General features: G+C 40.3%; 1 protein-coding gene across 4 annotated transcripts in view; it reads left to right on the top strand.

The window, feature by feature from the left end:
• OSBPL6 (oxysterol binding protein like 6) overlaps nucleotides 1–22,656 on the top strand; it is a 206,096-nt gene that overhangs the window by 81,492 nt on the left and 101,948 nt on the right. For all 4 annotated transcript variants that reach the window (XM_080797948.1, XM_080797946.1, XM_080797947.1 and 1 more), the window contains exon 2: nucleotides 13,986–14,176. The gene's annotated coding sequence lies outside the window, so the exon portion shown is untranslated. The remainder of the gene's footprint in view (nucleotides 1–13,985; nucleotides 14,177–22,656) is intronic.

Raw genomic sequence — 22,656 nt, 5'->3', positions numbered from 1 at the left:
AAAGGTATGACTTATGTACAATGAAGTATGCAAATCTTAAACATAGGCTCAATTACTTCTCTCTGTATCCATGCATAAAGCCGCCTCCAGAAGAAGATTGAGAGCATTTCTAGGACACTGGAAGGTTCTGTCACACCTCTTTCAGTCTGTACCAACCCGTAGTAGCTGCCTTTCTGACCGCTGTCCCTGCACGCTAATTCAGCCAGTCTTGGAACGTCACACACATGGAAGTATACAATCATACAACTCCTTGCGTTGAGATTCGTCCCCGTTGTTGCTTGTTCTTGCAAGCGTTGGTCATTCATTCTGGTTCATTTCTGTGTATCATTCTTAGTGGGCCTTGGGCTTACTTCAGGTTTGGTGCTGGTAGGAATACAGCTGCTGTGAACATGCCCAGATTTGTCTTTTGATGGACGTCAGCACTCCCTTCTCTTGAGCATCTCTTCAGTAGTAGAACTGGTAGGTCACAGAGTATTACTACCTTGAGAAGATTTGTCCAGCATTTTTCCAAAGTGCTCATCCCAACTTAAATTCCCCCCCAGCAATGTAAAAGAATTTGACTACATATTCTAAATTGGTTTTCTAGGTTTCATGAAATGTCATTCAAAACTTGCAAAGACCCTAGTCATTACAATCCAAGGGAATGAGGGAGGGAATGCATTTTTCTCAGTGTTAGTATTGCTCGTGTTTCCACACTCTAAACTCTCAAAGCCAACGTAGGCATTTGGTCAGTATTTGAGTGGATCCTGAGATAGGTCCACAGTTTAGGAAAGAAGGTGAATATGACAGCATAGCCTAGTGACAACTATTATTGAGTTCTGACCTTCACAGATACCAAGGCTCTCAGCTTTATCCCTTGCCAGTTTTGTGATGTCATTCCTTCTACAATACTAATTGAGTCTGCTCTGTGCCAAGAAGTCTTGTCCTACTGTTCGTGCTGAATAAAATTAAGGCCCACAACAACATGGTTGCTGGTCCAGGACGGGCTGGTGACTGATTCGGACGGGTTTGTGGACTACACCATGGTAAGGGGAGCCTATGATAGGGCCTTGCAGCATGGTTGAGCATGGGGTCAGGTCAGGTCTGTAACAAGCAGGACGGGAAGTAAACAGTAAATGCTTTCCAAGAAATTCTTCTGTGTGGTTCTCCTATCAAGGAATAGGAAGAACCACCAAGCATGACCAGGGGTAATTTGAGTCTTGAATACATGCAGTGTGACTGTTGAGCAAAGCTTCTTTAAAAGCTAACATTTGGGGATGCCTGGGTGGCTCAGTAGGTTAAGCGTCTACCTTTGGCTTGGATCATGATTCCCAGGGTCCTGGGGTTGAGCCCCATATCAGGCTCTCTGCTCAGTGGGGAGCCTGGTTCTGCCTCCTGCACTCCCCCTGCTTGTACGCTCTCTCTCTGTGTCAAATAAATAAATAAATAAAATCTTCAAAATAAATAAATTAATGAAGTAATAAAAGCTAACATTGGGCGCCTGCTACATACCAGGCATTCTTCTTTTCTTGTCATTGCAGCCCTGTGCAATGGGTATGCTTACAGCTCATTTCACAGATAAGGAAAGCAAGGAACAGAGAAAAGATATAACTTAGCCAAAGTCATACACCTAGAGACAAGAAGAGCAGGATTTGAATCTAAATGCTTCCAGAGACTGGGTTCTTAGCCACTCACTGCCCAATAGCTGTCTGTTAGGGTACTTTAAACTTCTAAATGCATAGTATTTATTTCTATGAACCTCATAAAAGTTGGGTATTTGAAATGAACATTTCACTCATTTTTAGCATGTCATTTCTCCCTGGATGGTTTGCAAACTTGTAGTCTGAAGAACGCTTGACATATGGAGGTAGTAGAATAATCCAAGGATCTCAGCTTTTGAAAAGAAAAATTTTAACCTAGTGTTAGTTGATCTGTATCAGAAGGTCTGTAAATTAGTAGCCCAACATACTATTCAATAACGTCTCTGTACTTTTGCATAAACTATGGTGTATGCCATGAGAACTAAAGGATAATTCTGAAATCCAGAAATTTGAGAGCTGGAAAACCCTTGCATGCAATTACCAGTGGAGTGTCTGGCATGTGTTGCGTGCGGTACTAGGTCCTGAACATGTATCACTTGTAATCTTCCTAGCAACTTGAACTAGGTTTTATTAGATCCCAGAAGCCCACTTTTCAGATGCAGAAACTGAGGATCAGAAAATCCTGCCTGGTTTCATAGCTAGAAAGCACCACCACGGGGATTTGAACTAAGCCTGTTTGACCCCAACACCACGCTCTTTCCTTGATAACACGCTCTTCCACTTTGCCCAAAGGAGGCACTCGATTTCAAGGAAGTTCCTGCTCTGTGATAACATAGCTCACCTTCCTATCCCATCCATTTTTTTTTAATCAGTCTATGGCATCGAATTAAATTTCCAGAAGAATAGCTTTGAATTGTAATGGATGGCATAGTTCCCTGTCTCAACATTTTACAGTGTATTCTGATTTTACTGGCAATACTATCTATCTAAATACGGGGTACCTCGGTGACTCAGTGGGTTAAGCCTCTGCCTTCGGTTCAGGTCATGATCTCAGGGTCCTGAGATCAAGCCCCATATCAGGCTCTCTACTCAGCAGGGAGTCTGCTTCCCCCTCCCCCTCTGCCTGCCTCTCTGCCTACTTGTGATCTCTCTCTGTCAAATAAAGAAAAAAAAAATCTATCTATCTAAATACAGCAAACTTTAGACCTAATAGACCTGATTTAGTTGTCAGGGTTTTTTGGTTTTTTTTTTGTGGTCTCATGAGCAAACAAGGAAGTTACTATGGAAACCAAATAGAAACCCAGATGAACTGATAACGGTAAGAGGCCTAAGAAATTGGGCAGCTTGAAATGATTCCATCCAAGTAGCATAGGGGATAAAAGAGAAGGACGTGAAGAGAAATTAGGCCAGAGTTATTCAGTTAAGTCATATATACTAGATTATACAAACCTGATATTTGTTTAGAGTCTGTTTTATCATTTAACCCGTTGTGTAATTTATGACGATACCACTGACAATGTTTACCTAATTTGTTAACCTAGATTTTAAACCTTATCTTGGCCTCCATTTGCATGTGGTAGGTATATTTGTACTTTAAAAGAATAATACATTATATGTTAATAAAAAGGAAGACAAGCAATGAAAAAAAAAAGAATATATGTAATAGTCATTTTAAAGGCAAGTGGAATAAAACAACTAGTCTCCTGCTCTCTGCCCGAGGGATTTAGTTGCCATTCCAGTAATCCAAGAGACGCCAGCAACGTGATATTGGAGACCAAATGTTCCAAATGTCACTGATATAAAAGCCGTATCAGGTGGAGCACCCAACAGGAATTTCCCATTAGCACGACTGAGTCAGGCCATCCCAGTGAGAGTGTCCTTTCACGTGGGGTCAGGGCTTAGGTCATGTATTCTTGCAGGATTGAGGGCTTGGGGAAATTACTTTTGTCTAGGAGTGCATATGAGAACTCATTTATGTAACTGTTTGTAAACTGAGTAGGCAGAGCAATGTCCTCTGTGAACGGATGCCTGCGGACAGTGGGCAGCTGTTCAGTGGTCTGGCGAGGACGCACGGATCAGCACAGCCCCACGGCATCACCCCAGAGTGAAGCCAGTCTCTCCCTTGGGATCCAGTAAGCATTTGAAAGTACGCCATCCTAGTGGCCTGTAAGGGCTAGTGAACCTCTGCCCAAGCCGTGACAGACTGCCAGGGTTTGGGGGTTCTTCGGTCACTGTTTCTTTCTCCTGGCATCTGTGGGTTCTGTTACGTATCAGAGTGTCTGATTTTTGCATTTTGGTCCTCGCATATTTAGAGTATAAGGCATATTAGACGTGATGATTAACATGATCATTACAGGGGCACCTGGGTGGCTCAGTTATTAAGCATCTGCCTTCAGCTCAGGTCATGATCCCAGGGCCCTGGGTTCGAGCCCCGCATCAGGCTCTCTGCTGGGCCGGGAAGCCTGCTTCTCCCCACTTCTCCCTCTCCCACTCCGCCACAGGTGTTCCCTCTCTTCCTGTCTCTCTCTATCTCTCTGTCAAATAAATAAATAAAATCTTTAAATAAAATAGAATATAATGATCGTTATATACACAGGTCTTGAGAACTCTTTAAACAAAGCCCAGAAGCAACCAGTATTTTGAGTCTGTAGCAGAGGAAATGCGGGATCGGCTATCTGATGATTTCTCTAACTGGAAAGTACATTATCAGTTACATGAGTAGAAGGGAAGCTTTTAATGCACCGCTGTTGGTCGTTGTTGGTGAGTCACTGGGTGGTAAATGTGAAAGGCGGTTTCTTTGCCCTAGGAGTAGCGTTAAAATTCTCATCTCTCAACTTCATGTTGTGCTGTGGTGTGGTTGGGCTTATGAGAATGAGCCAGATGTGGACATTACCCTCAAAGAGCCTCCAGTCTGGGGAAGAAAAGACACGTGTCTCAAGAACTCTGATCACGATGGACAGAGGGAAGTCCATGAGGTACTGAGCAAGGATTGTGAAAGTTAAGAACCTGGAGGATTCCTTCTAGCTGAGCCATAGGAAGTGGCTCCCTGTCGGGGTCCTTACCTCCCACACGGGGTGTAAAGGAAGGACGGGATTGAGATCTTAGGGATGTGAGGAGAAGACTGTTTTAGTTAGAGGAGACACACACAGTGGGTGAAGAGTGGGTACATCTAGGGGGAATGGCTAGGAGTTCTGTTCGGTTGAAGATTTCAAGAAGCTTGTCACGGAAGATAAAGTCAGCTGGAGTCACGGGGACCTTTAACAGTAGGGTAAGGAATTGGGGTTTATTTTCTGTCTTCTTCATTTCAAATTCTAACACAAGTGTGTTACTTTACAGTCTGATTGTTAAGTATGAGCATTAGTAAAAAGTGAAGTATTCTTTTTGGCAGTTTTTGGGAAAATACAAAAATAATGTTACACAGTTAAAGTGGGATGGGTCCAAATGGCTTTTTGAGGCTGAAAATTTTCCGTAGAGGCAGTGCTAAATATATCACAGAATCCTATCACTAAAGTGGAAGTCAGCTACATCCCTACAGCATGCCCTTATTTTGATTCCTCCTTAGGTTCAACAATGTTACGATCTACATTTCATAGCAGGTTTTTTTGGTTTGTTTGTTTGTTTTTGTTTTGTTTTGTTTTGTTTTTGCCAGGGGGTTGTGCTAAAATGCCCAATATCCCATTTCTCTGGCAAACAAGCTGGTTTGTTTGAAATATGAGTCATTAAGCTCCTTTATCTTTCCTCCCAACTTCCTACTTAGCATTTCCCCTTCGTATTGGGTACTTTGTAAGCAGTGAGGTGGCTCATTCATTTGTTGCCCATGAAGGAGCAGCTCTGGTCTTTTTTCTATTCAAAGGAATTATTTTAGTCTCCCTGTGATGTGCCTTGGAAATATTCTGAGCTGATATTTTTAGCTATTGGAGGCTAACAGGAAAAAAAATTTGAATTTTATCAGATAGGGTTGAAACACTTTTCAATTGATAAAAACATTAGTGCAAAGGGCTATCTTTGTTAGTGTTCTCTGGCTAATTAACTGTGTTGACTAAAGCTTGAGGCTTATATGGCAAGGTCAATTAGTTTTACTCTGTGATTATCTCTCAGAACCTCTAGTCCTGGCCATTGATTTCAATAAATAATTATAATAATAGTAGTCACTGACATAGCTTTAAGTGCTATACATATAAACTTAATTAATTTTTAGAATAATCCTAAATAGTAGGTATTGTTGCTGTCTCCATCTTTATAGATCATGAAATTGAGAAGCTATGTGATTGGCCCAGGGTCCCCTTACTGGTTACTGGCTGAGCTGGGATTTGAATGCAGGCACTTGGGATCCTGGGTCTTTACTCTTGATTGCATTAAAACCCAAGGACACCAGTAAGAATGTCCCTAGACTTAGGTAAACACTATTTGTGTCTAAACATTTAAGGCTATTTATTTTGTATAGCAGAAAGCTTTGATTTAAGAAATTTCAGACCAGGGGTGTCCCAGTGACTCAGTTGGTTAAGTGTCTGCCTTTGGCTCAGGTCATAACCCCAGGGTCCTGGGATCGAATTCTGCATTGGGCTCCTGTTTCTGTCTCTGCTTGGTGCTCCCCCTGTTTGTGCTTTCTCCTTCTCTCTGTCAAATAAATAAGTTAAAAATCTTTTAAAAAAATTTCAGACCAGTGTTATGATATAAATACCAGAAATCTATTTAGCGTCTCTCTTGTTGCCCACGAATACATAGTTGGACACTTGGGAAAGACTTCACAGTGGTGACATTTGAGACCTGAGCCAGGACTTCGAGGATGTTCAGTGGTTCAGCAGGCAGAAAAGAGCACCAGAGGTAGAGGGAACAGCACATGTAAAAGCTCAGAGGTGGGATGGGATTCGATGTGCATGTTTGGAGGAAAATAGGATATCCGGTGTATCTGAAACAGGGTGGAAGTCAAGCAGATGCTGTATAAGGCTGCAGATTGTATCCTGCCGAGGAGTTAACATCATCCTCTCAGATGATGAATTACATTTTGATCAAGGACTCACAAATTTTTATATCTGGTTTCAGAGGGTTCCCAGGTGCTCTGATGCTCACCTGTAGGTCCATAGACCCCTTTTCCCCAAGCCATAGAGAATAATTAAGAATCAGTAATAAGGGGCGCCTGGGTGGCTCAGTGGGTTAAAGCCTCTGCCTTCTGCTCAGGTCATGATCCCAGGTCCTGGGATTGAGCCCCGCATTGGGCTCTCTGCTCAGCGGGGAACCTGCTTCCTCCTCTCTCTCTGCCTGCCTCTCTGCCTACCTGTGATCTCTGTCTGTCAAATAAATAAATAAAATCTTTAAAAAGAAAAAAAAAGAATCAGGAATAAGACAGTCAAATATATGCTTTAAGAAAGAGGACTCTGATGGCAGTGAAAGTGCCTGTGAGGGGAGAGTGGTAGGAAGTAGAGACATCAGGAGACGGATGCATTTAACCAAGGCCAGAGATGGCCGAGAGGGCCGAAGAGCGATATCAGGAAAACATAACGTGGGAAATAGAAGTGAGGAGACTTGGGGTGAGCTACATGGGAAGGTTGCAAATGAAGTGGCTAAAAGAACCTGAGTTCTCTAGCTTGGTTTAAGGATAGATAGCGATGTCACCAATAAAAGCTGAAGACAGGAAGAGGCAAAGGTAGACAAAGGGGCAAGGGTAGAAAGGTAAAGGGCTCAATTTCTAGACCCATTGGGTTTCAGGTGCCCACGATCATTCCAATGGAAACATCCAGTGGACAGTTGGAAATGCAACCTGGAAAAGAAGTCAGCATTGGAGAGAGACTTAGCCATCTCCCTAGCGAATGGTAGGTTGAAGCCCTCCGGGTTCAGAGTTAGGCAGGGCCACCCTGGGCGAGCAGCAGTGAGCCTGGCCGGGGAGAAGGGACTCAGGGGAGATGCAGCGGCATCAATGCACCCAAGTTTCCTGAGCGCTGGGTCTGTTCTGAACACTTCACATGCATCAGCTCGCTTATTCCTCTGCTGCCTCCGTGAAGGAGCCACATTTTCCACGTCAGGAACCCGAGTCACCTTCAGTGGTGACTTAGTGGTGAGCACCAGTGAGCCGATGAGAGTGAATTAAGATACTTTTTGTCATAAGTCTTTTATAGATTTAAATATAGATGGGTAAGCTTTGATGACAGTATTTCTTTACTTTCCCCCCGGTTCTGTGAAGTAAATATAGTAGGATCATCAGAATTCATGAAGGAAGCATGATCGGAGACTTCCATAAATTTCCAAATTCCCTGGCTTTCTCTCACATGAATATTCTATTAAGATTCATGCATTTCTTAATATAGTCTTATTTAATAGCTAAAGCTTTCCCCTAAGTTTTTTCTCCCCATGAATGAGCATTTGGGGCATTAGTTGGAGCACTTCCTGAAATGGTTTCTTGAGTCACATTTTTATGTTTCCTCTTAGAATATACATTGGACTTCCTTAGGGGTGACCTGAGATTTCACCAAACTCTACATCCCCATTCTAAATGATCCAGATTTTTCTTGTTTACTTACATGCATTGCTTCCTTAGAACCTCTCCATTTTGTTTTCCTTTTAATCACTACTCTAGCAGTAGAGATCTTCTTTGGAGACCATTTTCTCAGAGTAATTTTTTTGGGTCAGTTCACCAGTTATGTACACTGAGGGGCAAAAAACAATGAAATCACACCGAGTTGCCATAGCTGGGTTCTGTGCTAGGAAGGGTCAGCAAACTGTGGTCCAGGGACTGAATGCGATCCACCACTTTTTTGTAAGGAAAGTTTTGCTGGAGTATAGCCATCCTCATTCATTTTGCCTCTGGCCGCTTTCCTGCTACAATGGCAGAGTTGATTAGTTGCAAATGTATGACCCACAAAACCTAAAATGTTTACTGATTTGGACCTTCACAGGGAAAGTACTAATTCTTGCTCTATAGCACACTATTTTTGGAGGATCAGAATATGTCTGAAACATATTTTAAAACTTAAAAAAAAAATTTTTTTTTTTTTAAAGATTTATCCATTTGTTTGAGAGAGAGAGAGAGAGAGCAAGTGAGGGGTGGGTCAGAGGAAAAGAGAGAATCCTGAAGCAGATTCCCTGCTGACCACAGGGCTGCGGCTCCCTCCGAGGACACCAAGATCATGACCTGAGCTGAAATCCAGAGTCGGCCCTTAACTACCTAAGCCACCCAGGCACTCCATATAGCACTTTAAAATTTTTAAGTGAAATTTTATTCAACTGAATAATAGAACCATGGAGTAGCTTCTGTAATATTTGGGTTTTTTTTTTTGGATATAAAATAAATTGTCAAGGGAATAATAAAATTGAAGACTCCTTTAAGTAATATATAATCAGAATTCTTACCTGTATAATCAGTCATCCGGAGGTATGGAACATTTAAGACCTTCCACAGAAGCCTTTGTGGAAGGTCTTAAATGTTCCATACCTCCTTTCTGCCTTTCCTCCACCCCAACTCTCCTTCTTTTTGTACCCTAGACTCTGAGTACTGAAATAAGTCTGTGCTTTATCCTCTGTTGATTTTCATACACGTTTCCTCACTGTTTGAAATGTCCTTGGTATCCATCTCTGCTTTTGTTCATTTCTTGCCTGAATCTACTCATCTTTCAGATGATGCCTCCTTTTGAGCAAGTTACCCCTATCTACTTTCCACCTGCCTCAGAAATTCTAAGGTAGAATGAATATTTTCATGCCATGAATACCCATAATATATTTTCTGGTTTTGTAACTTAAAAAGATTATTCACATACTGTATCCTGTTATCTATGGCTAAGCTCTAAATTTTTTTTTAAAGATTTTATTTATTTATTTGACACAGAGAGAGAGATCACAAGTAGGCAGAGAAGCAGTCAGAGGGAGAGGGGGAAGCAGGTTCCCCTCTGAGCAGAGAGCCGGATGTGGGGCTTGATCCCAGGACCATGAGACCATGACCTGAGCTGAAGGCAGAGCATTAACCCACTGAGTCACCCAGGTGCCCCAATTTCTTTTCTTTTTTTTTTTTATTTTATTTATTTAAGTAACATCTACACCTCACGTGGGGCTCGAATTCATGACCCAGATATCAAGAGTCCCATGCTCTTCTGATTGAGCCAGCCAGGTGCCCCTCAACTCTAAATTTCTTAAGGGAAGGAGCTTTATATTTATTGATTGTTACATTTCTATATTTCTTTAGTGTCTGTTTTTAATGTTTGGATATAATAAGTGCACAATGACTTAGTGTTGAGTGGATAAATTAATTAATGCTTAATGTCAGTTGTGAAAACTCTGTTATGTTGTATCAGATGGTGAATTTTAACTTATTTGATATATGATAGCACTAATGAGATTAGATAAATTTCTGAGTTAAAAATCAGCTCTTCAGTTATTGACAGGAAAACCACAGTACTTGCTAGGTGAAAGTGCGTACAGATCGTGTTTTTCATCTTTAGGAAGTTACCCAAACAGCCTGTTTTCATAGAATGTTGGGTTGTAGCACTAAATCTATCCTCCAGGGGTTTAGACAGTGTAGAAATCCTCAGTGTATTTGGGATTGTCACAGATAAGAAGAGGAAAATCTATTTCTTGTCTTAACCTTGTTGCAAGTGATAAAAACAAAATAGCAAAATCTTTTTACCAACTAAGATATTTAGTAGAGATAGTAGACCAAGTAGACAAGATAATAAGAAAAGGTCTTATGCCATAGTTTAGGCTACAGTTTTCTGGGAAAGCAATTTACAGTGTTTAACCCTAAATAAAGACCATTCCATTTTTGTGAACATGATGCGGGCATCGAGTCAGCACAATGGGTCACCTAGTGTGCAGAAAATAGTCAGAAACATCTCATCTCTTATTTTTGTTGTGAAATGGACTTTGCTACGTAGACTGCTAACTTTGTGTAAATACTCTTCTGCTGGTCTTTCTGTTTTTACTATTTTAAGAATCTTTACTTTAGTATGTTACAGAATGATAGAGCTCGCTTTCTGTTGTCTCCATCTTGCATTCTATGCATTAACTTAGTAGCTACGTGAGACAGTCTAGTGTTTGGTAGGATACATCATGTGCTCTGAGGGGCCTGACTAAGGAATGAGCGGAATGTGTGGGGAGTGTGCTGGACAAGAACATGGTGTATAGTGGGCAAAATTCAGACCGTGGGAGGATTAGTCACACAACTTACAGGAAAAATTCTGTTGCAAAGATAATGGATCATTTACTTCCTGAATGAGCCATTCAGAAGGAACCTTTGCCAAATCACTCAACTCCCTGATGAGATTCTTCAAAGACTCCTACCCGGGTACTGGTTGGTATAGACGACTTTGTTTGAATCAGCCTTTCCAACCTTTACAATTTCTAATTTATTAATTGCTTAGGTGGAAGGTGTTGGGGAAGCTTTTTGGTCTGTAGAATATAGCATTAAATTAGAACATAATTCCTTTCATGTGTTTTGATAAAAAGCAGATTATTTTTTTTTAAAAAGCATTAATTTTAATTATAGATTTAAAAAGAAACTACCTCTTCCCTTGTCTGAAGTATACTTTTAACAAGAGCTTTAAGAGTTAATCTTCAATATGTGTTGTCACAAGGGGTAATCAGACTTGAACTTTATAAGCTTAATACCTTTGGACTTCTGCTGCACACAGTTTGTGTGTAAGGGAAAAAACCCTGTACAGTTTCTTAATAAATGAAGTTTGTTGTCACTTGGTTAGACTTCCTGGTTTTTGAACAAGACAATATATTAGCCACCTGCAAATTTGGAACTTGAATGTGATGATATAAATCTTTCTGTCCCAATCAAGTTTTTGAGGCTGAATTAAAATAATTATGCCTAATATTCCTGGCTTCAGGAACTATCAGGGATGACTGATTATATCTGAACCAAATATTGATAGAGTGCTAATTTTTAATCAGAGTGGTCAGCCACCCCCACTCCCCGAAGGTTATAGAAGGCTCTCCACTATATTGTGATTGCTGTCGTCTTGAAAGTTGCTCAGAATGTCCATATGAACCTTCATTATAGTCTCAAAACAAGCCAAAAGTTTTATTCTGTGACATTGCATACATGCTGTGTAGAAAAACACGCTTTTGTGCAAAAGGAATAATAATAGATTAATTTCTTACAAATTACACACATACAAATAGAAGTGTTGTAAGTTTCACTTTTTAACTCACACTTACTGTGTGCAGGAAACTAAGGTCCAGTCTTTGCTTCTCAGACTCAGCACAGTCTGATAGAGGAGATAACAGGTGTAAGCAAGACAGCTCTATATACCAGTAGAATTGACCACGGTATCAGGTGAGATAAGTTGCTTCTTTCTGCAAAGAAGATCAGTGAAGGTTTTGGGGGTTGTGATTTTGAGCTAGGTTTTGAAGGACGTCTAGGCAAAGGGAAAAGAGATGAGTGAAGTGGAAAAATGCTTCCTGGGCTAGGCTGGTAACAAAACACACGCACCATCTGGGAATCCCTTAGATACGGTGAGCAAGGTTCACCTGCCTTCTTCCTTTCCTCTGCTGCTGGACTGCGGGAAACAGAGGAAACCATGATTTTACTCTATGGTCATCTTTTCTGTTTTACTCTCCCACTTGCCCTTTCGGGATTGTAAGAGGTTATGACGAGTAAGACTAGGGAAGAGGAATGGGCGTGGGCGAAAGAACCTGCAGTTTAGCATGGGGTGGGGGGGATGGAGGGGTGAGCTTTGCCATAGTTTTCTTCTTTTCCTTTTTCAGTGTCCTCTCCTTTTCCAAAGCTTGGCAGAGTCCATCATAGTAAAGACCAAAGAAAAGTGGGGAGGGGATTTCCTGCAGCAGACCGTATTCAGTCTGCCTACAATTCTGTGGGATTAAAGAGCAGGGATTGAGTGGTGTTTGCAGGGAAAAAAAAAAAAGAAAGTGTCATGCTGAGCATACAAAAATAATCTTGATGGATCCTGACTTTAGTTCTAGGTCATCATAGCAGTCATCAATGACATTTTACTTAGGACCTATAAGATGCATGGGATTGCCTTACAGCACAATAGAGGTTTTTAAAAAACCATTTTTTTGTAGAGGTGTAGGGGGTGTTAAAATACCCCCCCCTTTTTCTCCTGGAAAAATGTTACTTATAGGAGCAGTCACAGCATAGGCTCCTGAGTAGGCATCAATCTTTTGCTCCTCTGTGAAGTCTTTGTCTTTCAGAATATGTATTTGTGCATTATTTTTTTTCCTTTTCCTTAATAAAAAGAGAAAAACCAAAACCAAGTGAAAGAAGAGGCTTGAAAAATAATCAAACCTGGGGACTTTTAAAGCTTTTTAAAGCTACCTTGTGAATAACCAAACTTGCTAGAGAGGTTTATGCTTTGAAGGAAAAACCTGCTGTCTCATTTCAGGATCAGAGTAACCCGTTTGGCTTCTACTCTGGAGTGCTTCTCAGGTTTTTCTTCTTCTTCCCCCTCCTACTCCTCCTCTTCCTCTTCCTCCTCCTCTTCTCTCCTCCCCCTGCTTCTTCTTCTTTGCCTTAAAGTGAACATAGTTTATCTTCTCATAAAATATGAGAAATAATGTCAAGTTGAAAACTGTATTCTTTGATAGTATAGTCAGCTTTAAAAAAAAAAATTATTTATTTATTTGACAGAGCAAGAGAGCACAAGCAAGGGCAGCAGTAGGGAGAGAGAGGGAGAAGCAGACTCCCTGCCGAGCAGGGAGCCTGATTCAGGGCTCTATCCCAGGACCCTGGGATCATGACCTGAGCCAAAGGCAGACACCTCATCATATGAGCCACCAAGGTGCCCCTAGTCAGCTCTTTCTGCTGAGGATTGTTCTAAGAGTTTGGCAGTTGCACTCTGTATGGCACATTACAGACTACGCGTGAGTCTATCATGGTACATAGTATGCTTATGTGGTGAAACTACTTTACACTTAACTGTTTTTAAAAACTAAGGTTTAGGGGCACGTAGGTGGCTCAGTCAGTTAAGCATCTGACTCTTGATCTCAGCTCAGGTCTTGATCTCATCGTGGTGAATTCAAGCCCTGCATTAGGCTCTGTGCTGGGTGTGGAGCCTACAGGAAGGAAGGAAGGAAGGAAGGAAGGAAGGAAGGAAGGAAGGAAAGAAGGAAGGAAGGAAGGAAAGAAACTGGGTGTGGAGCCTACTTACATACACACACACATACACACACACTAAGGTTAACATTTAATTGGAGGGTTAAACATGTTTTTGGGAAATCTGCTTTGCCCCCTTTTAGAAAATATTTGCAATATAAATTGAGAGTTTTCTTAGTCCAGACTCTGGGTAAGATGTCAGTTATGAATGTTACTGATGGCCAATGCATTCAGTGGCTACATCCTTGAGACTCCATAAGACTGAGCAAAAGAGTTAAAAATCTGAGACCATCCCTTATGAACTTTCTCCCCAAAAGATAAACTGGAAAGAATTTTCTGATTGGTCATCCGCAGCCCCCTCAGAAGCTCATGGAAGTTCTGTGGAGTTGTACTATGTGAGCGTAATCTCTCTTTTTCAGTTCTGCCCCTTGCCATAAAACGGCAAGAGAAAGAAATCAAGGAGCGTCTCCTGTCATCGACCAGATCACCCCAGCAGGGTCAATAGACAGACCAAATCCCAGGGAAAAGGCTGCTGGCATCTGAGGATAAACGACTTTGAACGACTTTTACCTTAACACTGACCTGGAAGACTTTGACTCCTGGTTATAAGGTGAGTTAGGAGAACACAGGCTTAAGATCAGACACAGGATTAGATTAGGCAGTGCTTAATGACAGCAAAAGATTAGTGAGACGTTACCAAATCACAGGAAGATGTTTCTTTATACATTCTTTTCTGTGTCTATGAGACTGCAAAGTAATATATAATAATCCTGGTTATGTTTAGGCATCTTCATGAAAAGTTCTACTGGATTTTTTTTTTTTTTTTTTAGGCTGGGAAGTAGAAAAACATGCCAAAAGATTTGTTAACCTTTTTCTATGTGTAGTCTGACATCATGTGGAAATAAGACATCACCCTTCCCTTCTGGGGTAAAAAAGCTGCAGATGATAAGCCTACAAAATGAAATGTTAACCCTGCTTGATTATTTATGTATATGCACATAGGTGCCTGCATACACATATTCTTAAAATGTATCCTTTTTTTAAATAATCTTTCTTAGAAAACCAGTGGTTGATTTTCTTTTTTTCCCAAGAGACTGAAATAACTAATCAGATATCAGCAATGCTTACTATGGTGGGGGGGGCTCCTTGTCATCTTTGGTATTTGTGGTTATTATTTTCAGAGCCACTTCACATATGCTGTGTGATATCTTAGGCTCAGTGACTTCGATCTTCACAATTCAGACACATTCCTCCCAGTTACACAAAGCTTTCTATTGTCTTGAAGTCAGTGATGCCCAGAGTGGGAGGGTATACCAGCAGAATTCTTGGGGGTTCTCACAAGCTATGTATCCTCTACTCAAACTCTTATTTGCCCTGGGGCACAGGGGTGGTGGTGGTGTTAATTTAGACAACTGTAATTTGGGAAACACCTCAAATCTTCTGATCCTGCTCCTACCCTTTGCTTGCATGGACTGGTTCCTCTTGGTAGAACAGAAACCAAGGCTCAACACTTTAGTGTAATCATAGTTATGTGAGAAGCTTTTTGTTTATTACTGCATTATTTAAAATTACATTTTAGAGCAGAGCTTGCTAACCAGCGGCCCATAGGTCAAATATTAGACAATAATCTTTTAACCTGTAAACATTTTCCTTTTTAAAATTGAGTTAATTCCCAATATTGGACAATCTGGAAACATCACAGAAAAATCAGATACCTGGTTTCTCTTGGAAGATTAAAAATCTGGTCTTACTACTATTCCAAGGACTGAAGTTTGCTGAGCTTTACCATTCCCTAAGTATTTAATGCAACCGGCCTTACAGATTCATGTAATGTGTCTTGGTGCCTGTAGGCGTTTGCCATCAAGTCTCCTGCTTTAGGCGTCAGTTTCTTCTCCTCTCCTTTCATGACGTCACTTCCGTGTACTTTACACATAACACACTGTTAGTCTTCATTCTTGTTTGTCATTTTATTACTTTAAATGAAAGGTGTGTGTTTGGAAAGTGATGGTTTTCTGAGGTTAAGCTGACCCCTCTGAGACTGGCCTATGAAGAAGGAAGACTTTTCCAAAATCAGAATGGTCCATTGTTCTTAGTTTGGAAATCTGATTTTCATAGTGATGAGGTTTCCAGACCTTGAGGTTGTCATTTCAGAGTGATAGTGTATGACCCCCGAGTCCAGCACCTGATCTTACTGTTTTCGTCCTTGGGAGGCAAAACCGATTCATTGATTTGACCTCTTTTTGAATGATACCCATGGAGATTGAAGTCCATTTGCTAGCCCCCGACTCAGTCTGGACACCAGAGTGATTCAGTGAACAATGTGCTGTGCCATCTACATGTGTGGAACTTTTGACATTGAGAAATCTTGCCGTCAGAATCAGGTGTACTTTCAGGCACAGTGGGTTGTAGTCAAATCACAAAGTGTCTCTTTCTGCATCTTTGATCACTGTATATTGTTGGAAGCTGAACTCTTTATGGGGATGTTCCTGTTAATTTGATATTGAATCAAACTTTTATATAGTAATAAGAACTTTAACCAACAAAGCGTTTCAAATCATAGGGAACTTTTCTGTCTACATTAGCTAAACCCAAACATTAATTATTTGATCAGAGTTTACAGCTAGAGGAAACTGACTCAATCCCCAAACAGCAGTTCTTGTCCCAACAACTCATTTACCTTTGAATGGATAGTGCCCGTTACTTTAAGTGGAGTTTAGGTCTCAGGATATCCATTTTCAATGTTGAAGCAGACAGGACAGAAGGCTGGCTGGTCTGGATGTTTATTTCAGGTGGTTTAGAGTCCTGGCTGCATTACTTTGCTCTGTCTCAGGGAATCTCCTAGGCCAGTATTGCTTAGGATCTCTTGATACTTGACCACAAACAGAGATGAAATGTACATGAGCCCCTGTGACCATCAGGTTTAATTTCATGGAAATAAAGTAAATGGAAATTTGTTCCCATACACATTTGCTGAATTGTGAGTTGACCACGAGACAGAAGTTAAACTCTTCTTTTTTCTTTTTTTTAAAGATTTTATTTATTTATTTGAGAGAGAGAGAATGAGAGAGAGGGAGAGCATGAGAGGAGAGAGGTCAGCGGGAGAAGCAGACTCCCCGCTGAGCAGGGAGCCCGATGTGGGACTCGATCCCAGGACTCCAGGACCAGGACCTGAGCCGAAGGCAGTTGCCCAACCAACTGAGCCACCCAGGCTCCTCTAAACTTTTCTTTAAAAGGAAAATGCAAGCATCTCATTTCCTTTATGAAATGTGTTTATTTGTATTGTTCTTTCAACATAGGAATTAGTTTGTATGCATGTATACTCAGGAAATATTTCAGAAAGCCCCTTTTATCTCATTTTTTTGAAGTTCTGTTATTACCTCCACATTCCCTTTTTCTTAACCAGTTCTGACAAAATGGGGTAGGGAGGGCTTCAAAGCCATTATGGACATATAAAACAGGTTAGAATGTCATGAAAAAGGTAAACTCAGTAAATCAGCTAACCAGTCAGCAAATACAACATGGATAGAGGAGAAACTCTTTGCTGATGTTTGCTCCCTTTTATCTGCTTTGAGGATTGTGAGACTCCTCCCTTAGGTAGCGGGAATGGAGGCGATATCCAGTGAGAATTGGTAGTGCCAGTGTCATTTCACCTGCCCCTTTCTTCCTCTCCCGGGCTTCTCCTCCTCTTCTGTGTCTCAGGTTGAAGGAGGTCTCTTCTGCTCAACAGGCATCTAATTCTAAGGAGCTGAAGGGGCCCGGGGGAAGGTAGCAGGCCGGTAGCCAGGTCTTTTCTACAGGGAAGCGGAATGAGAGTACCTCAAAATTTCCTTCTCACTCCATTGAGAAGAGTAGAAACAAATGACCAGGGAAGAGTCTCTATCCAGGGATAAAAGCTGTGCTCAGACCAGTTGATTCCCTGTACATTGTCTTTCTCATTCTGGTAGGTGAGGTTTTGGAAAAATGGTCATCCCCAAATCTGAAAAATTTAGACCAGCTTTGAGAAGTAAATTATGCATTAGATACATATCTGGTAATATTGGAATGAAGAAGTAAGTGGGAAAAAAACAAGTATGCTTTAATATTGTAGGTTTCATAAGTGAATAGTAGGGAAGAAGGAAATTTCGATTTATTTAAGATTCTTTTTGTCTTTTGCTGTTTTTTTTCTCTACTTTAAAAAAAATCCTTTCATTTAGAAAAATTTCAAACTATACAAAAGTAAAGAGAGTAAACTGTATAGTGAATTCCCATACACACACTTATTTATCCCTCCTCCCTTTTATTCTTAGGTGAAGTAGACATCGGGATGCCTGGGTGGCTCAGTCAGTTAAGTGTCTGCCTTCAGCTCAAGCCATGATCCCAGAGTCCTGGGATGGAGCCCCTCATCAGGCTCCCTGCTCAGTGGGGAGTCTGCTTCTCCCTCGCTCTCTGCCTGCTGCTCCCCCTGCTTGTGCTTGTGCTTGTGCTCACTCTCTCTCTCTCTCAGTCTCTCTGACAAATCAAATAAACAAACAAACAAACAAATAACTAAATAAGATCTTTAGAAGTAGATGTCATGTATTTGGATCAACTAGTATTTGACCCTGAAATACAGTCATCCAGGAAAAGCAGAGTACAAGCTTAAAATTAACTTTTTGATAGACAGTTTCAGAATTAGTGCTTTAGTTTCTTTAAAGGGTGATCAAAGATATTTCTTTGTGTGGTTTTTTTTTTTTTTAAGGGCAAGGGTTTCCTTTTTTCTTGAGTATCATCATAATTTCATAGATTTTAAAAATACTTATGTTTTTAATTAATTACAGTGATTTTCCCCCCCACATCCTCAAGTAATACCTTTTTTGTTCATTGGGATTCCCTTCAAGTTGGCTCCTATATATACATACAAAAGAGAGAGCCTATCATAAAAGAATCCCAATGAATTTTCACCAACTGTCCATTTCCATATTATCAGCAATCAGATCAAGATAGAGAACATCCTGGAAGCACTCCTGTCCCATTAATTTCTTGACCCTGCTTTTCTGTACCAAGAGAGTACCCCAAGCTCCTCTTGTACATCTCCTACCCCAGTCTAAGTACCAGCCATTCCAAGAAACCCTCATTCTTTTAAGTAGTTAATGGAATTCAGAAACTACAGTCTGGGTGTTAAGAGGGCTCATTCTTACAGGTTTTCACTGTTTCTTGGCTTTTTCAAGGGCAGGGTAGAAACTATATATATTTAAAAATAAAACATATGAGCTCATACTGACTTTTTTCAAGTTAACTTTATGGCCTTTTAATATTATTTGATTTTATATTTGTATCTCTTTTCACTTACACTGAAAATCTTGGTTGAAAATAAGATTACAAATTTACTTGCTTTATTCTTTAAGTACATAAAATAGTTTTGAATGAATAAGCCCAGCATGACTACTACTTATTATGACTTTAATTTTATGCAGAAAAAAAGATCTAGAGTTTTATTTATCTTTTATTATCATTAGTTTTGGTCTTTCAAAATTTATGTGTGAGGTTAGAAAATTTTTCCTTCAACTCCGTTTTTAGTATCAATGTTGATAGGTTTCTTGGCAGTGAAATTCAGTCTATTCAACATTTAGTTCACCAGATATTTTGAGTTATTTGCCAGTCAGTACATCATAAGCAGGAGATGGTCCAGAAGTGACAGTGGGATTATTGTCCTCTTTGGATGGGGGATGGGTTTGTGCTGCATTAGATGTATTTATTAGTGTCTACCCTTCCTCAACAGTGCGGGTCCAGAGATAGAAGAAAAACATTCTAAATGAAGTGAAGAGCCTGAAAGTGCCCCATTCTTGTCTTCTTGCTTCTTTTTATTTGACAAATGGATATTTGACCAATCTGTATCTTAGAATGCCCTTTTCCCCCCTAGGTTGGTCAAGTGATCAAGTGCTTTGATTTTGAAGATATTTTCTAATATTTGATCATGGGATCAATGCAAGTGCTCATAGAGAATATGGGGATAGGTAGTTTCTCCTGCCTCCCTCCCTTCCATACTTCCTTCCTGCCAGACATCTATCCTTCCTTTCTTTCTCCTCCACCCGGGTGATTCCTGGACCCAGAGCTGCGGGCTGAGCAAGGGAGGGAGAAGGAGAGCTACATCACTCCCTGTTTTGTCTTAAACTTTTCACTTTTCTCCTCAAAATGTCTTATTCCCAAACTGCCACCATAAGGTTAGAATCCAGTATCTGAGTTCTTTCAAATAAACTTTTATATACAGAAGGATAATTAAGACTGTAATTAATCTAACTTTGAGGTTGATTTAAAATTTTTCTTAATTGACTTTTCACATCAGATGAATAATGCTAGGAAGTACTGTGTGTCATGAACCAGTGAGACACTTCTTTCTTCTATTTATTTTAAATTTATTTTAATTCCAGTATAGTTAACATAGAGTGTTCTATTAATTTCAGGTGTAGCAATGAGACACTTCTACTTTGAAAAGTTTGGCTTTCAGAGAACAAGGATGTATCAGGAGTAACAATTCTAAACTTTGCCGCAGTAAGAAGTGATTTCAAAGGTGATGGACTAAAACACAGGCTCCCCAAAACTTCACTGTGTTTGGCTGGTGGTAGACCTTTTAAAATAAATTTTTATTTATTATTATTCTTTCATTAGGTTCAGTTAGCCAACATATAGTACATCATTAGTGTTCAATGACTCATTAGTCATGTATAACACTCAGTGCTCCTGGGTATTAAGGATGGTGGTAGACTTTTAAGGTTTGAGGTTTCAGAAACAATGACAACTGGAATATATGTGTGTTTTATCCTGTGCCTTGTGTCATTCCTGCTGGGTCTGAAGTGTTCACTCATTTATGGAGGCATTTATTCATTCATTCAGTCATCCTAGCAATGTCTCTTGAGCATCTGTCCCCTCGGAATATACCAGTCACTATTTTGGGCCCAAGGATTATAATAAGGAGATCAGGAATCATAACTGGTAAAGTGTCTGGGGACAGATAATATGCTAATAAACAAATAAACCCAACTATTGGGTGAGAGAAGTGTTGCAAAGGAAATGAAAAGAATATTGTGCTAGAAAGTGACAGAGATGGTGTCTATTTTGCGGTGACATGAGCTGAGAACTGAAGGCTAGTGTGCTGACTACATTTTCATGTTCAGAGTACTGAATTTGAGAGCACTGGACAGTTTATTTAAACAGTACCTACAAATTTGGCATGTGAATTTATTTCCAAATGTCTCATTTTTTTTTTTTTCAGTTGGGACTTTAAGGTTAAAAATCTCTTGTGTTGTCAGCTTCTAAAAACTGGAGGAAGTCCTCGGGGAACAGTATATGGGAACTTGGCTGTGGTGTATTTGTAACTTCTCTGCAAATCTTGAATTATTCCCAAATAAAACACTTAAAAGAAAGAACTGGTGAAGAAATACCAAAGTTTATAGTAAATCAAGTACAGTGTTTCTTCAATTTGCAAAGATGACGTTGCCAGATTTCCACAGGAAGGGACTGTGGGGAGGCTGGTGCATGTTGAGAATTTATTACTTAAATGCTCTTGTACTTGGCCCATCACTCATTTTTGGACTAGCCGGATTTTCTCCTTTTTTAAGTCTTCATTTTAGCTTCTTAGATGTCAGAAATGTAACAAAACTTACAAATAAAGTTAATTGATGTTTTTCCTTTTTAAAAATAATTTATGCATTTCTTGAAATACTCTTGGACTACTTGGGATGTTATCTTTCAGGTGAACGGGAGCGAACCTTTTTCACACGGAGCTTTTTAATGAACTGGCCTCTTAGATAAAAGTTTGCTCCTGTCGAAGCAATCCTCTCTGCCCTTTATCTTATTAGTATTTTTTAATTCGTGTATTTCTAAACATAAAACATCTTCTTTTACACATTAGGGATGATAGAGAAATCTGAAGTTGACAAGAAGGCATTAAATTCAGAATCTCCTTTGTGAATGCTTTGCCAGCTGTTGTGTGGATTAACGGAACTGCCGTGGGAAGCTGTTTGGGAATCTGCAGTCTTTAAAAGTACTTTGCAGTATCTGGTCCTGAGAATGCTTCCTAATCTTCCATCACCTAGTTCAAGCATTAGCAAGTTATAGCCCATGGGGCAAAACTGGCTTGCAAGCCCAGCTTTAGAAATTAAGTTTTAGCGGGACATAGCCATGCTTATTCACGTGCATAGTTTCTGTGGCTGCTTTTCTACTACAATGGCAGTGTTCAGTAGCTGCAGGCAGACGGTATGGCTCGTAAAGCCTAAGATATTTTGTCTGGCCCTTGATGTAAAAGGTTTGCTCACCTCCGATGGAGTCAGACGGCGACCGGGTGATCTCTGTCCATTTCTGAATCTGGGAGCCCAAAAATGTTGTAGTCGCAAGCATTGTAGACAGTAGGGTCCTGTTGGTTCCTGATAGAGCTCTGCTTTATCTTCTTTTTTATTCATAAATGGAGATACTGTGTGTGTGTGTGTAGTAAAAATAGTTTTTCATAAGCTTGCTAAAGTTTTCAGTAATGATTTTAGTAGTATGAAGGCCATTTATGTGAATGTGAAATGCTAACCATTTCAGCTATCACTTGAAATTCTTATGATAATTTTTTTAATTTCTGAGGGAATATGTTAACAATTCCTTTATTTTTGAGGCTTCAGATCTATTACTTGGGAGTGACTCTGTGTCATACTGTATTATTATTCCCTAGTGCTAGTGTTAGGTCAGTAAAGAACAAGGTTGGGTGGGCAGTCCTTCACACCTTCTTCCCAGAGTCAGGCTTGCTGAAACATAGGGCCTGGCCTCACAGGTTTTGAGCAGCTAGTATGGACAAGCTCAAGAATTTGCATTTGAAACAAGTTCCCAGGTGGCATGTTGGTCCTGGGACCACCTTCCAGAACCTCTCTAGCAGATGGCTACCGCTGGCATTTTCCAGGCTTTGGATTTGGGGAAGAGTAGCTTTTTTTCATCTCAGCTCAGTATCAAGTGATATGTTAAAACTTCCTTTGAATTTCTTAAACTTCCACTCATCATCTTTGTGACAGGACTCATCAATGAACCAGATACCATTTTACTACTTTTATCTGTTTTCTAGTCTCAAACTTCTGTTGCTGTTGCTGCCTGTCCTCACTA

The sequence above is a fragment of the Martes martes genome, assembly GCF_963455335.1.
Source record: "Martes martes genome assembly, chromosome: 3".
In the NCBI taxonomy this organism is placed as follows: Eukaryota; Metazoa; Chordata; class Mammalia; order Carnivora; family Mustelidae; genus Martes; species Martes martes.
Note: the sequence above shows the minus strand (reverse complement) of the source record. Positions and strands in the feature narration are given on the sequence as shown.